The sequence below is a fragment of the Onychomys torridus genome, chromosome 2 (assembly GCF_903995425.1).
Source record: "Onychomys torridus chromosome 2, mOncTor1.1, whole genome shotgun sequence".
Taxonomy (NCBI): domain Eukaryota; kingdom Metazoa; phylum Chordata; class Mammalia; order Rodentia; family Cricetidae; genus Onychomys; species Onychomys torridus.
Genome location: NC_050444.1, coordinates 84,575,706 through 84,592,865, shown reverse-complemented (window position 1 = coordinate 84,592,865; position 17,160 = coordinate 84,575,706). Strand labels below are relative to the sequence as shown.

The following is a 17,160-nucleotide window of genomic DNA, read 5'->3' as shown; positions in this document are numbered from 1 at the left end:
AGACAGGGTTTCCCTGTGTAGCTTTGCACCATTCCTGGAACTCACTTGGTAGCCCATGCTGGCCTCAAACTCACAGAGATCCGCCTGGCTCTGCCTCCCAAGTGCTGGGATTAAAGGCATGCACCACCACCACCCAGCTTCAATTCTAATGAAGACTCCTGTTTGTCCAGAATGAGCTAGGCTTCTTGTCTGCATGTCATTCTACTTATACATTCACAATGGGGCTGGTCAGTTAACTCTGTGTATTTACCTCTAAATAAGCTACACGTACTGTTAGCAGTGTTTTATGAAAACAATCAAATATGAACCACAGTAACTATGTGTGCCTCTCTCTTTTCAGTAAGATGTCCTTGGAGAATCAAGCCTTAAGGAGTTGAGTTGTCTAGCAGTGCATAAGAAATCTGCTAAAAGCCTCCCTCTGTTCATTAGGAAACTGAGATATCATCGTTTTGTTTTCTTCCTAAAAAGGATAGGGCTGGTAGCAACAGAGGGGTAAGAAATAGAGCTCAGGAGACAGAGATATGTGTCAAAGCACAAAGGAAAAAACAAATTCAGGAAATAGGTATCACGCTAAAGAAAGATATTGTTGGGACTGGTGTTAGAGCATGTCTACATCCTTTTTCAGATTGCCTTCAGATGGTAAAATTTGGTCCATTGTTCACATCAGTGACTATGTTCTTATAGTTCATGGAAAGATTATGTATCTCTCCGTGAATCCTTCCTCAATGTATAACATGTCAAGAATAAACAGTGGGGACTCATGGTTTTTAGAAGTTAGATGATTTCTCTAGGTCAGCAGAGAGATATGGTTTCCATTTGTGAATCAGTTGTATCCAATAACTTGTTTTTCCTCAATCCCTGCTCAGAAAACATTTACTCACCTCCACCTAGCAAACACCTTTCTATTCATCATGACTGCACACAGACATCATCTTCTAGGAAACTTCCCAGAGTTGCCTGTTGAGGAAATATCATCCATCCTCCTCTCTCCCTCTGTCAAGTGCATACATTTGAGGTTGCATTTCTCATGTTGCATTATAGTACATTTGTTTAATTGAATGTTTACCCTACCACTCAGAGGTAGAGGTAACCTAATTTGATTATTTTCTGTCAATGACCTTCCTGTTCACAGAATGCTTTAAAGCTATAGTTCAGTCAATAGGAGTATTAAGTCAGAACCTGAGCCCAGGGGTGCTTAACTGTGACTCTCCCATAACCATGCACATGCCCTCATCCAAACTCCACCAAAGTGCTGTACAAGGACTCAAGTGTAGGTAGTAAGGAAGGGGAACTGCATTTGCCCCCCAGAGTTGGGTGTGATCACTCTGTGTGATATAATGAGTGAAGCTTCTAAACCATGCGTTCTTCACTACATTTTTTAGAGTTAGGCAGAGTAAGAGGAAGCAAGCACAGAGTGAAACCTTGTTAATAAAGACTTGGGTGCCAATAAGCAAATTTTTACTTGGAGTGAGATATCTTGAAAATAGACAGAGGCATCCACATGGCTGTAATATGTTTTCTAAGTGTTTGTCTTGTACGATATTAGAGGGACCAGCCTCAATATTACACATCCCAGGGGCTCAGGGGAGAGAACTACTAACAGCAAGGACTATTTTCAGGAAATAAAATCTCAGCACACCAAACTCCATAGTCCACTTGCTTTAATTCCTCTGGCATAACATCCTATATACACAATTTCAGTTCTGTTCTCGTGCCTAGCTCCTTTCTTGCCTGATTTCTCTCTATACTTATCTATTGCTCCTTCTAAGTTCTATCTTAATTCTCTTGTCTTAATTCTGCCTCACCTAGGGCCTTGTTCTTACCCAGCTAGTACTTCCCCATCTGGCTCTTCCTCATCTTCCATCTCATCCCTCTAGTACTCTCTTCTAGTCCTTCAATCTAGTTCTTCCCCATCTCAGTTTATTCCTCTCAAGTTCTTATCCACATAGTTCTTCCATTCTCTTTTCTCTTCTCTGTCCTGTGCTCTGAAAGTCTGGTATAAAAAAGGGAGGGTCCGAGCTAAATTGTGTAAAGCTATTACTTAATGTCCACCTGACCTAGGTGGTGTCCCCTTGTGGAATTTATCTTAAGTGAAGTCTCTGTGAGACTTGTATATGGGCTGCTATCACTGTTATTCTTTAAAAGTTGGGCATCCACCTGGGCGGTGCTTCCTGCAGTCCTTGAAAGTGGCTAAGGGAGATATCTGATTCCGAGAAAGCCTTTCCTGAGGCTGTTCTCCAAATTCCTGGAATGCGTATGTCCAGTCCACACTTTTCCCCCACACATGATTTTCATAATAGAATACAGCTGAAATATAACAAGCCAAGTAACACCAAAAACTCCTTGGGATTTGGCTTCCTCTGGAGGAATTCCCTGATCCCTCCAGGTAGTGACTTTGCCATAACCAGCTGAGTTCTTATGATATATTCCTGTGGCCCGTAGCATGTTTGTTATGGGGTTTTATTGGCATCTTTAAAGTATTCAACATGTTTCAAGCCTGACAAAGAATTGGTTTTCTGATCCATCCACTTTAGTGATAGTAGGACTCAGGATCCAGGGAGAGTAATGGGCTTGTTCAAAGTCACAGAACACAAGGGAATGACAGGGCTGGTATAAAGCCTCAGGACCTGAATCTTTGTTTCAAGGATTAAACTAATGTGTCCCAAACCTCAGTTATTTCAGGTTTTCCTTATTGTTTTGCCTATATCTACCTTTTCTTTTTCTTTGTTTGAGTTTCTCTCTCCAAGGCAGTGTGTATATTATCAACAAAGACTTTAATATCATAAGAATAAATAGAAAAATGGCATCACTTGCTAACATTGAAAGGACACTATAAACACAAGCACCATGAAAGCCAAGCAGTGACATTGCACTCCTGCTAGCAGATGCTAACAGCCCACTTGGGACTTGAGCTTGCAGTCTCCTCACTTCGGGTTGGTAAATACATTGGAGGATCCAACAGTATGTCCTCCTTGTCATTAACAAAGGGCCTGCAAGGAAGTGGAAACATCAATTTCCTTATTCTGTGCTATTCTATTAACTAATCTGATGAAAATAGCCTATGTGCATTCATCCTCTCTACCAGCATTACCAAAATAATTTCCTCATACATTAACAAGGAGAGAGAAGTCTTATGCAGGTAAGGGCTTTTTCTTTTTTGATTAACAGTTATTGATAAACACTGATTGCTTTCCCTAGTATTTGATGCTTCCTTTACCATAATAGTCAGCTACCATATGTAGAGATTGGAAGGCATAAGAATAGTAACTGTCCCAAGTCCGTATAGGGATTAACCAAGGGAGTGTGAATCACTGCTGGTAATGATGGTGTGATGTAGTGATGTGGCCCTCAATTCCTCTCCTAATTGTACTTTCTGGTTTTAAAGGGGATAGAATTTCAGGCCCTTTGGAAGTGTTACCTTCTCACAGAGACCAGAAAGAGCTCTAAATAGGATTTACCACAAATGTGTTAAAGAGTGAACTTATTAACTTAATAAACCTTTGTTTCTGAGCATTTTCTATGTGGCAAGCACCATTTTAGGCTACAGGGAGACATTGTATCAGATAACACAGACAGCTTGAACTATTTTAGAAGGCCTCCAGGCAGTGGGACTGGGACCTGTCCTTAGTACATGAGCTGGCTTTCTGGAACCTAGGGCCTATACTGAGACATTTTGCTCAGCCTTGGTGTAGGGAAGAGGTAACTGGACATGCCTCAACTGAGTTGACCAGGCCAAGATGAATCCCCAGGGGAGACCTGGCTTTGGAGGAGGTGGGAATGGGGGCAGGGAGGATTGGGGGAGAGGGCTGGGGGGTGGAAGGAGGGAGGACAGGGGAATCTGTGGCTGATATGTAAAAGTAAATTAATTATAAAATTAAAAATACCTTTAGTACCTGCAAAGTTTGTGATCTAATGTGTATCTATGCATGGGTGAGATATTAACAAATAATAACAATGCATAATCTGTAAATAATGAATTTGGTCAAGGGCTAGTAGCAGTCTATCTGAGCTCTCCTGTACTTGCCCTTCCACACTTGGTGACTTTGGGTATACCTCAACCACCCATTTCTGTGTTTGCAAAAGCAAGGTATGGGTGAGATGTCTGGTGCCAATGTTGTGATTCTGGATGTGCTTGTGCACTCTTGTGGCTGCAAAGGCTGGTATAGCAATGGAGGACAATTTTATTAGTTGTCATTTTGAACTAGGTCCCAGGAGCCAGAGTGATAGATTATCTATGTTTGGTGGGAACAAGAGCCTGGAAGCGATTCTTCACTGGCCATGAGCAGCATCTGTGGGAATAATTTCATCTGGAGGATAAATTTAGAAATCAATTATAAAAAGTAACATTATTCTCATATATTCTTACAAAGCAGCTTCATTGGGTATGCATACCATACCTTGAAGGCTTGGTTCTGTGTCTGAGGTTGTATTTATAACTCTATATGCAGCTCTGTGTTTTCCAGAGGCAGAACTTGAGACCAGAAGATGAGTACAAGTAACTTATCTAAGAGGTAGTCTCATAAGGGCCGCAAACAGAAAGAGGTGTGGTTGGGATATGGAGCCAGTGAAAGCTGTGTAAGTGAGCAGGGATTTCTGTGGCAGTGAGGACTTCCACAATGGAGACAATAACTGACATAACCTTATATTTCCCTGTCATTGACCAAACAAGATTCCTGGTTAAGAAAAGACATGGAAGATATGATGGGTAAAGTATATTAAAATCCACTGATATTATTGGCCTGTGAACATAAGGACTAGAAAAACATTTGTGCAGACATTGTAGGGACCTACAGGAGCAAATTCTTCTAGCCTACAAAGTTGTCCCCCAGAATCTACTGGACATTGGTTCTCAAGATCTTACCTTACAACAAAACCTAAGGATATTCAAGTAGCTTCCATGAATTTATGTATTTGTATATAACTTACATCTTTATTCTTATATAGTTTACATAATTTCTAGATTGTATGCATTATTAAAAAATGAAAAAGGTATATGCTATTATTGAGTCTTATAGAGAAAATAACAAGTAAAAAAGTGGATACATGTTTAGCACAGATGCAATTTCTTGTCCAAATGCTTTCAATCTGTTGTTGGTGGGAGTCTGTAGAATCTGTGAATATATGTAGGGTAGAATATACTAGATGGATGAATGCCAATGAAGATGTGGGCAAAGTTAAGATTGTGTTGGCTAGACCTCCTGTCAAGCCACAGTACTATTTCTCTTTTCATTCAAAGTTGAAAAAACTAGGAGCTCAGCAAAGGACATTGCCAAGACTGGGGCTAGACTCACGTGATAAAAGGAGACAACCAATTATTCCAGTATGTTGTCCTCTGACAGCCACATGCTTGCCATCACACAGACAGACAGACAGACAGACACACACACAAAATAAATAAATAAATAAATAAATAAATAAATAAATAAATAGATAGATAGATAGATAAATAAATAAATAGATAAATAGATAAGTAAGTAAGTAAGTAAGTAAGTAAATAAATAAATAAATAAATAAATAAATAAATAAACAGATAAATACTTATAAAATACTGGAGCCATTCACAAAGAGATAATATAGAGACCCTTATCAATAATTTGAAGATAGTGAAAATAGTCCAGAATCAAGTATGGGTACTTTTTGAAGTCTTAGCTGTGACGCTTATATCCTGTATCTACAAGGCCCTGCTTCAAAATTCTTCAACTATGAAGTGACACTTTGGGAACCTGCTATGTTTTGCCTCCCACTCTTGTCTCTTTGACCTTTATATGCAGTTGCTTCTTTGCACTGCTCAGAGTGGATAAAATGGGGAAAGATCCTAGGTTTCCTTTGAGAGAGCTTGCGTATGTAGGCAAATGCCTTTTTTCCCCATGGCCTTAGTTGTCTCCTCTGTCAAATAGGGTTTTAATCCTGTAGCACCAAGGCTAGAAGGATCACTGTTTCCAGCACTTGAGGAGAGCTTCCAGGCATCTGCCTTCCTGGACTATGGATCAGCAGACTTGGGGTGAGGACTTCTCATTACTGAAAATGCATGCCTTGCCACAAAGCACTCTCTGAAATGCTGACCCTAGTGTCAGTAGACCAGACCCCAGTCATGGTCCAGTCACCAGCTAAGACATTTCACCTCTTCTGATCTCAATTGTTCTATTACTCGATGATCTTCCATTTATGCTCTCTTATGCCAAGGAGCCATCTTGTGGGAAATAGCCAGCTATTATATGTAGCAGATGTGGCCATGGACAGAAGTAGCATTAAGTGAAATGTATATCTTAAGGAACCAGAACTTTGGCTGAAAATGTACGAATTCTACTTCCTTCGCTGAAATCTTGTGATCTTTGTTTAGTGTTTTCATTCTTCTGAGCTAAATATGTGGATGTGGGATATATATACACATATATGTATCTGAGCTCATACATTCATGAATAAATAATGGATATAAAACTGTATATTGGTTGGAGGATTGTAGATGTATCCAGCTTGTTAAATAAGAAACACAGAACCGATTGCAGAGTTAAAAACCACGAGATCAGAGCAAAAGCGGAAAACCTTACCCTTCACTGCTTCTGCGGTTCTTCCTCTCCGCAAGAGACCTACTTCTCTGCATCCTGTCTATTTAAAAACTTTCTGTTCTCCTCTCTCATTGGTTGTAAACCCAGTCACATGACCTCCTCGTCACTGCCTGTTTGTACAGACCTCCAGGTCTTCTATGGTTGGTATTGAGATTAAAGGCGTGTGTCCGCCATGCTGCCTGTGTCCTTGAACACACAGAGATCCGCCTAGCTCTGCCTCCCAAATGCTGGGATTAAAGGCGTGCCCCACTACTGCTCAGCTTCTGCTCTGGCTTGCTCTGACCTCAAGGCAACTTTATTGACATACAAATAAAATCACATTTCAATACAAATAAAATATCACTATAGAGGATCATGTGGGATAATATGTGTAAACAGCTAAGGACCTGCTTACTGCAAGACATGACAATTGGAAGTCATTTTATATCATTCTTCCCTCACTGATTTTGAAAAAAAAAGCCAATATATTTTATCTTTTTATTACCCCTAATTTCTTGAGATTATAACATAATTACATAGTTTCCAACTTCCCCCCCTAGACTCTCTCATATTCTCCTCTTTTCTCTCCTTCAAAATCTTGGTCCCTTTTGTCATAATTTTTGTTATGTGCCTAAATACAACCTGTCTAGTCTGTACAATGGTATTGGTATGTCTATTTTCAGAGACAAAACAATTTATATTGGATAAACATATTTTAAATCATCCAATCAAGCTTTAGCATCCTCTATAACATATCCATGAGTCCTAATAGTCTGATAGTTCCATAGAAAAGGTGTACTGTACTGTGCACTCAGTACTGCCAGGATTTCATCCACCATTTAGCAGAGAGAAAGGCCTCAGTGCTTCAGCACAGTCTTAAGGAAAAAGGGGGAATTGCATTGCCTACTATTGCCCCATTTTGCTCTCCTTTCCTATTCCTTTTCTCCCCTAAGCCATCTTTCCTTTCTCACTACCTTGTTCAATTCTGGATTTTTCTGGATGTACTGGTCTAGGGACTTCTAGGTATGAATTTCCTGCAAAAGCCCATGAAATGAGGCAGATTGAGGCTAGATAGTTTTGTGGCTAGACAGCCTCTCTCTGGATTAGTGGTTCTCAACCCATGGGTCATGACTCCTGTGGGGTCAAACAATCCTTTGACAGGGGTTGTGTATCAGATATCTTGCATGTCAGATATTAATATTACTATTCATAACAGTAGCAAAATGGCAGTTATGAAGTAGGAACAAAAACAATTTTATGGTTGAGGGTCACCACAATAGGAGGAACTGTATTAAAGGGTGGCAGCATTAGGAAGGGTGAGAACCATTGCTCTAGACCCTGCTGAGCATTGAAAGTGCTACAAGGCATGTAGAACTGAGTTTACACTATACCCATGCTCCCTTTGTTAACTACAACCAGTGCCTTCAAATAATGCCTTTATTGAACCAGTTGAACATATATGTGGGTGTGCCTATAAGTTATAGTGATTTGCCTATGGATGCTGGGTTGTCAGAATGTATGAGCATGTACATATGAACACATGTTCATGGTGCCAACACAAGAAATGAGCAGTTTTGCAGAATGTATGGATGGATGTCTAAGACCTCAACCTCTGGAGAAGCCTGTTTTTCTCCCTCTCTGTAAAAGGGGCTTGTTTATAGCTCCTTTCACATTATGAGTATTAAAGGAATTGAAGTATGCCGCAGTGTCCAAGCATCACTCCTGCCCATACACATATTGTAAGGAGTATGAATGCTTTACTAATGTTTTCGTTTATCTTTCTCTGGCACCCAGGAGACTGGATTCAGCCTCCTGGCTAGGCTTCCTGCACAGTGTGAAAGCAAGCGTCCCATGGGATTGTCACTAGGCTGCCTGGGGCTCAGCATCAGTGGGCCTCTTTCTGCTTCATGACAACCTGTCTGTTTCAAGGACACCAGGCTGTGGGGATGAAATAGCAAGTTGGTAGCAATATTTTCCCCAGAAAAAAAATCAGAATAGATTAAGTGGATGGACAGCTTAGGAACACAGAGAGCACTGTTCTTCTTTGCTCTACAATAGCATGTCAGTCATTCTAGAAAACAGGATATAGGTTTCCAGAGGAAAGCAGGAGAGGATTTAGATTATTTCCTTGAGTGCGAAGGAAGGACAAATCCATGGTAGATCCTCCAGGCGTCAGAAATGTTGTTCAATGCTGGTATAGTAAGGGCACAGATGTTGGAATTGGGTCTGTTGTTAAGTTAAAATGTACCCAGATCAGTGGGGAGGTGCATGTGTTTGTCTGCTCATGACAGAACTGAATGCAGGCATGTGTAAAATGCCTTTGTGCACTTGTTAGTGTAGAAATTTGTGATGGAACATGCATGACAGAATATACAAGAAGATGAACCAGTTGAACATATATGTGGGTGTGCCTATAAGTTATAGTGATTTGCCTATGGATGCTGGGTTGTCAGAATGTATGAGCATGTACATATGAACACATGTTCATGGTGCCAACACAAGAAATGAGCAGTTTTGCAGAATGTATGCATGGATGTCTAAGACCTCAACTTCTGTGGCACTGGTGTCTGTATTTGTATACACACGCCTATCGACCTGTGTCTGTGTACATCCATGTGTGTGAGGCTTCAGTCACATATGAGCATGTAGTCTCTGTCTTAGGTAATCAAATGGTTTTCTGTAAGTATATAAAAGCATGCTTCATGAAATACATGCATTTATGAACAGAGTTGTGCTTTAGGAGAAAATATATACACATGAGAGCTCCACTGTTGGGTCACCTTTATTTATAAACTGTGCAAAAATGACTTCTGATGTACCTGTAACTTGCCTGACCTGATTATCCTTGCATACTCTATTTAAATGACTTTTCAAAGTTGGTCCTCACCTCCAACATAAGTAAGCAGTCTACTCTCCTTTGTTACAGTGACATTAGCTCATCATAAAGACATTGCTTTGTCTTCTAGCAACCTACTTTCTTTTAGTTGTTGCATACCACCTTTATGGATAGGAACAATGGTAGAACAATGGTAGAAACTATATTATTATGTAAGGCCAACATTCAGAAAATGCCAGTTGCCTATAATGGAGTCCTGTGGGGTAAGCAAAATCAGGTGGATGAACCTATTTTCCACTTCCTATTGTAATCCTCAGAAACACAATGCAAGTGAGATATGTATTGGATTTATCATATGAATTGTGGAATGGGTTATGTGATTTTTCTCTGTAGTATGACCCAGTATGACATTATAGCATGACACAGTATCCATCAAGACACAGATTTTTAAAGAGTGCATTCCCCACTAACCAGTTCCCTGTCATTCCTCTACCTAGCCTTTGAAGACACTTGTCTTCTCTAATTTCCAAGGAGAACAATGAGAGTTGGGAGAGAAGAACCTTTGACAGGTGACTCAGCTGATCAGTAGTTAATCAGGGAGACAACAGAAAATACAGTGGAATAGTGTATCTTTGCTCTGGAGGCTAGGCCTCTTAGCTCCTTGAGACTTAATGGGACTTCCCAGTAAGGTTCTACTTTGCTGCTTCTAAATGAAAATCGGAGACTCAGAGAAAAGATGCCCAAAAGCTCTCAGCCAAGGGCGACATGCTGCAGAGGCTATTTAGAAACATTTGCTGAGTTGGCATAGTCTAAGTTTAGTTTCTGTGGCTCTGGAAATGGAGGAAATAAGATGGGATAGGGCTGAGGGGAGATGTGATAACTCAGACTCGTGATTCCTAATCCAACACCCTGAAGACGCTCCAGATTGTAACCATAATTTCCTGCAGAGGACATCCAACAGATGTGATTCTTATTCTCGAGGAATTTACATTCAAAGACAAGCTTGGGTGCTTCAGAGCAAGCGATCCTAAATGTCTGTATTAACTAGAGTAAAGAGCAATTTATTTGTATAGCACAGGAGAAATGGTAGTTGGAACAGCATTCACTGCTGCAAACCTTACTGAGCACAGACTGGTGCTGGTTCCTGAGCTGACTCTGGTCTCAACACTGTGCATGTCTGCATTGATTGTTATCTACAAGTAAGGGAGTTGTTAGGGGAAAGAAATGGGCAAACATGCACACGGCCAGGAGCACTATAAATACTAAAACACTGTAAGTCATTCTATTAATTTTAGGTTGAGTAGTTGTATTCTACCCAGCATTTAGGTGGCAAGAATCAGTAAGAATCTAGTCCCTGCCTACCTGAGTCTCACTGCAAAGAGTGAGACTTAAGTTTTCCTCTTGAGTTTACATGATGAAAGGGAGGCATAGAGAAGTCAGTTTTTTCACCGGGTAAAGTGGCAGAGATTTCTACCGGGCTGGCCAGTGACAGTGACTGAGCTCAGGCCCTCTGTTAGAGCAGGGAAATGAGTGGTTCACAAGTCAGATGGAATTTCAGTCTTTCCTGGTAAGACATTTGACACTTGTTTATTAATAGACATCTTCTGTGATATTATTGGTATTAAACATAATCTTGACTTTTGCTTAGAGAATATGGCATTCAGAACTTCTTCACACATGTTTATCATTGGCACTTTCCAATGGTCTGGGGAAGGGGTCCAGGAGAACAGTCACTAGCCCCATTTAGCAGCTGTGAAGACTATTGTCCAGAGATATGAATGACTTACTGAAGACTGGAGAGTGACAAGAGTGGAATTTCACTTTTCTCATGGCTGGTCTTACAGTATAGAAATAGGCTTTGATCACATCACCTGGAGACAGGTGCCTGGCATTTAACCGGAATAAACTCAGAATGGTCAGAGAAACACTGCCCATGCTTAGCCCTGCTGGACAAGTGTAGTTTGCTACTTTTAGGTACTGACAGCCCTGCTCCAGAAGGGTGCTCGGTTTCCTGATCTGGATGTTTCTTCCTCTGACTCAGTGAGAAATTCAAGAGGGACTATTCTTCCTCCCGACAATGAGACTGCCATACTCAAATTGTTCCTTCCTCGCCACCAGGCACCATCTGTGACTGGTCTAAATTGGGCTGAATGGTGTGGAATTGCAAGTCAAAAGGGTCCTATAATCATTGCACTGACGCCCAAGGCTGTGCTCCAGTACCATGTTATAAATAAGGGTAATGGAGTAGATGTTGAATTACAATCAAGCCTGCTATGAACACAGAGAACAGGCATGGAGCTTATTTAAGGAATATAGAGGTAGATTATGCTCCTCAAGCAGTGCAAGTTGGAACCAATCAATACCCACTCAGTCCTTCAAATCAGGGCCAGGGAGACTTTGATTGAGAAGAGGAGGGGCTGAAGAAAACAGGGTAGAATGTTGCTTAGGGAAAATCTTCATTTTCTGTTTTGTTTTGTGCTACATATGCCTGTGGCACATTGGCTCCAAGCTGGGCATTGAGGAAGTATCAGGCATCCAAGGAGATGTCTTTAGTATGAAGAGGCTCTGAGACTCAGGGAGCAGAAGTAGGCGAGGTGTGAAATAATGGAAGAAATTAGTATCTTGTAGTGTGAGAAGCATAGCAGTGTGAGGAAGTATAGAGCAGAGATATCCAACTCACAGAGCTTCACAAAGAGAACATTCCTGACTCATTCTTCTAGGTAGCTGTTGCTGTGTAAAACTTGGGGCAGTTAGCCAGGCAGTGGCGATGCACACCTTTAATCCCAGCACTTGGAAGGCAGAGTCAGTTGGAGCTCTGTGAGTTCAAGGCCAGCCTGGGCTACAGAGTGAGTTCCAGAAAAGGCTCTGAAGCTACACAGAGAAACTCTGTCTCAAGCCCCCCCCCCCCCTGAAAAAAAAACAAAACAAAACTTGAGGCAGTTTTTAACTTCTGTTTATAGAGACTGGTAATTTAGAAGAAGCTTGATGGAAGGTTCATCTGATGGTCTTTGTTGACCTCTGTAGATTTGTTCCTGTGTCTCTGGTCAGCTGTAAAGTTTGTCAGTAGCTGGACACGCAGGATGGCTTTTCTCACAGAACTAGTGGTTAATGGTGGGCTTTGTCTGGAGAAACCTAGAGAAATGGGCTCTAATACTCTCATTCTCTAGCAGGCTAGCCTTAGCTTCAAAAGTCTCTCAAGAACAATGAGAGAGGGAGTCTTCAGACATGCTGGTAAGCCTCTCTCTTTCTCTTTTGTGAGTGTGTGTGTGTGTGTGTGTGTGTGTGTGTGTGTGTGTGTGAAATGTCATATTGCCAGCTTTGATCAGGGCAAGAAAAACCATTTACAGCTTGAGAGGAAAGTCTACACCTGCACATTACATTTGTTTCTATGTAAGCAGGAGAGATGCTGTCTGCACAGTCAGCTTAAATAGTTAAGTTCTAAAGATTGAATTAGGCAGGGAAAAGAATGAATGAGGACAACTAAGACAGGGAGAACATTATGGATACAGACCTTGGAGCTATGAGAATACAGGCAAGGTTGCATGGAGGGCAGAGAGAAAGGGAGGACAGAAGGGCAGGAGGGAGGGAAAGAGAGAGGGAGGAGACAGGTATAGAAAGTATGCAGGAGTACACATGGTTGGCTTTCCTCATTTGCCTTGATCCAGATGATTGCTGCTTGGATAGAGGCAAGGTTAGGTGGACAACTGTAAAGTGCAAGAAGGATGATGCAGCAGACAGACAGAAGGACCCTGTGTTCCTTTAGGGAGCTCGTTGGTGCCTCCTACTTCTAGTGTCCAATCTGTATCCATCGTTTCCACTCTCTGTGCCTCAGTTTTCCAGTACATGAAATTGTGACCACATGTCTCCCATGCTTTTCACTCCACAGATGCTTTAATTTTAATCTTGGATGCTCCTGCATTCAATAAGTTCTGGCTATAGCACAAAGTATTAAGCTGCTGCTGCTGGAGAGGCAGTGGAGATAACAGTGATTCATGACCCTGGTGAATCTTATGACTTAGCAGTGGTGATGAGAATTAGGGATGAACAAGGTTAGTGAATCAGTATAGAGATTAGAAGCCTGACAGCTCAGAGGAAGGATACTACCTTGAGGGTTGTGCTCTCCAGAGTGCTAAGGTCAGCTAAGTTTTGAAGAGTGATAACATATGTGAAGGCAGAAGGAGAGATGGGGGCAGGTGATGAATTATGAACAAATGTTGGAAGTTAGGAATTTGTTTGAGTGTGGTTATGTGGCATCCATACGCAATGGATCCTGGTCAGAGTCTGACACAGGGGTAGATTTATCACAGAAAGGTGTTCCTCCAAGTCTTCCTTTCTGCAAATAGCTGGTGGTATTGGATGCCAGTATGATCATCTTGTAGATTCTGGCTACTTACTTTGCTTCTGCAGCTCTCACCCTCCTCACATGCACTGGGTGATTTTAGGCTTCCCTGACTCATCACTGTTTATTCCCTGTCAGCTCTGAGTCCATGCACTGACACTCACATGTTCAGCCTCTTGGGTAGGAGATCAACCCGTCTGTCATAGGAGCAGGAGCGTAAAGAGCCTTGTGCAACATCTTTAGGAGAGGCTTTGGATGCCAAGGTTCAAAATTACTACCTAAAGTCATGAAGATTTCTTCCTCTATCCTCTGATCTGGTCCTTTTGTAAATTTTCATCTATACACTGTAACAAGAATGTTCGATCTTAGGGCTATGTGACTTAAGGCAAGTTCTACCCATCTCTGGTCCTTCTTATCTGGGTTGGTAAAAGGTGTGGGTCAACTCTCCATCTCTTCATACTCTCTAATGTAATTTTATAATACTGTACATCATTGATTTAGGGCTAATAAAGGGGTGTGGAGCACTTGGGATGAGTTAGAAGACACGTGGATAGTATTCACAAAAGTATATGCAGTTTTATATCTATTTTGCTTCCTTTTTCTTTGTTTTGATACTTTCACATGCATCCCCATTATACCTAAAACAGTCTGACTCTTATTTCCTTGACAGAGGTGAGATGGAAAAGAGTGACAAGAAGACAGACGATTGTCAGGGAATATCCACAGGGTAAATGCTTAATCCTTCACTTATGCCATTCTCCAGATTCTCACAACAACTGCAAGAGATTTTTTTTTTTTTTTGATTCCCACTTTTTCCCTCTGAGACAAGTAAGGCTCAGAGAGGTGAGCCTGTTAAAGGTCAACTCAGTGAAGTGTATAGAAAGAAATAGAGTGACCACAGAATCTCCCCATAACATGATAATTCCTGTACCTCTTTTTTTGGTTGGCATGATATTTGGATGTTAAAAACAGAGGGAAGCATATATAACCCTAACATGTGACTTTCAAAATGGTGAAACATATAGCCAGAACATCAGAGGGACCAAAAGGATGACTGTCCTGGTACTTCTGATATCGTGTCCCAAAGTGGATTTGAACTCATTGTCTCTTTATTTCAACACATTGAACCCTTTCCTCAGGCAGGAGCATAGTGAAAAACACTCAGTTTGGGATCAAGAAACCAGGGTTTGAATCCTCTACCATTTATTAGATGGAAGTGCATGAGACATCACAACTCTCAGCTATAAAATTAATATAGCATTCTCTACCATGCGTACCCATGCTGGTCAGACTAAATAAGACAATGAACAAAAAGTCCCAGCCTGACAATTAAGTAGGCATTTTAAGTTTTCCTTTCTGTTTCTCTGCTTTCATCTACTTCTCTGCATCATTTTGGAGGGACAGGAGCCTGTAAAACCCATTATTATGGTGGACTCAAAGAAGAATCTTCAAGCATGTGGAGAAAAGAAGAATACAGTGAAGCTAAATGATAAAGAAAGACTCCCTGAATAAAAGAAGCAAAGAGAGAGGGGGATGGTTGTGGAGAGAATAGCTAGGAGTAATGAGAACCAATTCCATCAACCTTCCATCTATTTTAAAATCTAATCTGAAACAATATGCTTTTCTCCCTTGCCAATAACTCTTAATTCTTCTCTTCCTCTCCTCTTTAAACCCAAGCATAACTGTCTTATTTATCTCTACCGAGTAGCTTAGAAAAATAGTTTTATAGAAAAGATGCAGTTCCCAAAGGATGCAGAAATGGGCAGATTGGAGACAGAGGCAGAGATGAGTGCTGACAGATGATGGTAGGAGGGGGAGTGAGGTACTCCTGGGATGCTCCTCTGCAACTACAGCTTCAGGGCCTCAGCTCTGTCACACCTCCACCACCTCTTCACCTTCTGTCCCCTCAGGCGACCTTTCAAACCCAGCACACCATTGGTATCATCCTGAAGGCATGTAACCTGCCTGACATCAGGATCTCTTAGAATCATAAACCACCCAGACCATAAATTCTGCAAAGCCTTGCCCAAATCCCAGATCCACAAGGACCAATGGCTGGCTTCACACACATTCCCATTCCTGTAGTATGTTATGCATCTTGTTTTGTGGCAATTACCCTACCATCATCACTTTGGTTATTTTTTTTTCTTTCTCTTCTAGATTATGATTTTCTTGAAAACAAAACAAAAAAAAAACAATGAATTAACAGGGAATGATGCATTTATTTAACAAATATTTAATTTGCACCTACCATATGCTGAGTAAAGCAGTGAATAAAGGGGTAGACAAGTAAGCAAGGTGAAGCATTATGGGAGACGCTCCTGCTGCTTTTTGTTGATGTTGTTTTGCTTTTGTTTGTTTGTTTAAACAAGAACAGAGGAAGGAGAAAAACTAGGCAAGATGAGAAAGTCTGTGAGGGTAGCAATCAGATGTATCTCTCCCTTTAGCCTATTCTCTGGACCAAACTCTGTGCATGACACATTTTAAATAGCTAATGATTTGTGAGAGGCACACTGTTGGAAGACCATGGTAATGATGTTGTGCACTTTGGGACTAACTGCAGAACCCTGCAGATTTGTGAAAATGTTACTATGTTTGGTCTTATTTTTTCTCAATTCTATATTAGACATGATGTAAGTAGGGCAGACGGTGACCCCCATTTTTCAAATATGAAAAATCATAGACTCTATGATTTGTCCTCATGTAAACTGGTCAGCTAATATAAGGGAAAATACAATTTTAAGTTTCTTACTCAAAATTCAGTGTTCTTTTCACTATTCCAGGCTGTTTGAATAGGTCAAAGCAACTGAGATACATCCATCATCCATCCAGATATCAGCTCATCTGTCTTTTTTTTTTTTAATGTTATGTGGAGAGCTTCAAAAACCCCTTAACTAGGGCTTACTCTGACTGAGTGGAGGAGGCCTAAATGGGACATGAATTTACTGTTCTGAACTAAGCTGTTCCATCCATAGGAGGTGGCTGCCCCCTTTTCAATGTTTTGCTCTCTATGCAATGGATACAGCAGTCTCTGAGCTTCCTTTACAGTGAGGATGCTTCGTGGCCTCCTCTGGCTTCTTCTCAGTGCATCTCTTCACATGCTTGCTACCCTGTTTCCTCATCACCTTTGTACCTTTTCTCCATCTGAAGGTCTCTCTGTCTGCTGGGCATTTTTAAAAAATTTAGCCCATCCTTTGGATTCCTCCATGAAGACATTAGATCCAAGCAGAAGCCATCTCCTCTCCTCCAAGCTTCTCACTTTGATTTAGAACTATTTATAGCATACCTTTGTTCTCAGTCCCTTGGACTGGGCTCCTGAGTACAGAGTATCTCACTGCCAGATCTTAGAAAAGCTTGATTCACTACATGAATCTTTAAAATGAATGTGCATGTATTTGCCTCTACTACAGAGGTGATTTACAGTCAATACAGGGAAAATG

At 41.1% G+C, this 17,160-nt stretch overlaps 1 protein-coding gene across 1 annotated transcript in view; it reads left to right on the top strand.

Annotated features, from left to right (window-relative positions):
* Positions 1 to 17,160, top strand: part of Astn2 (astrotactin 2) — a 935,232-nt gene that overhangs the window by 107,657 nt on the left and 810,415 nt on the right. The window lies entirely within an intron of this gene.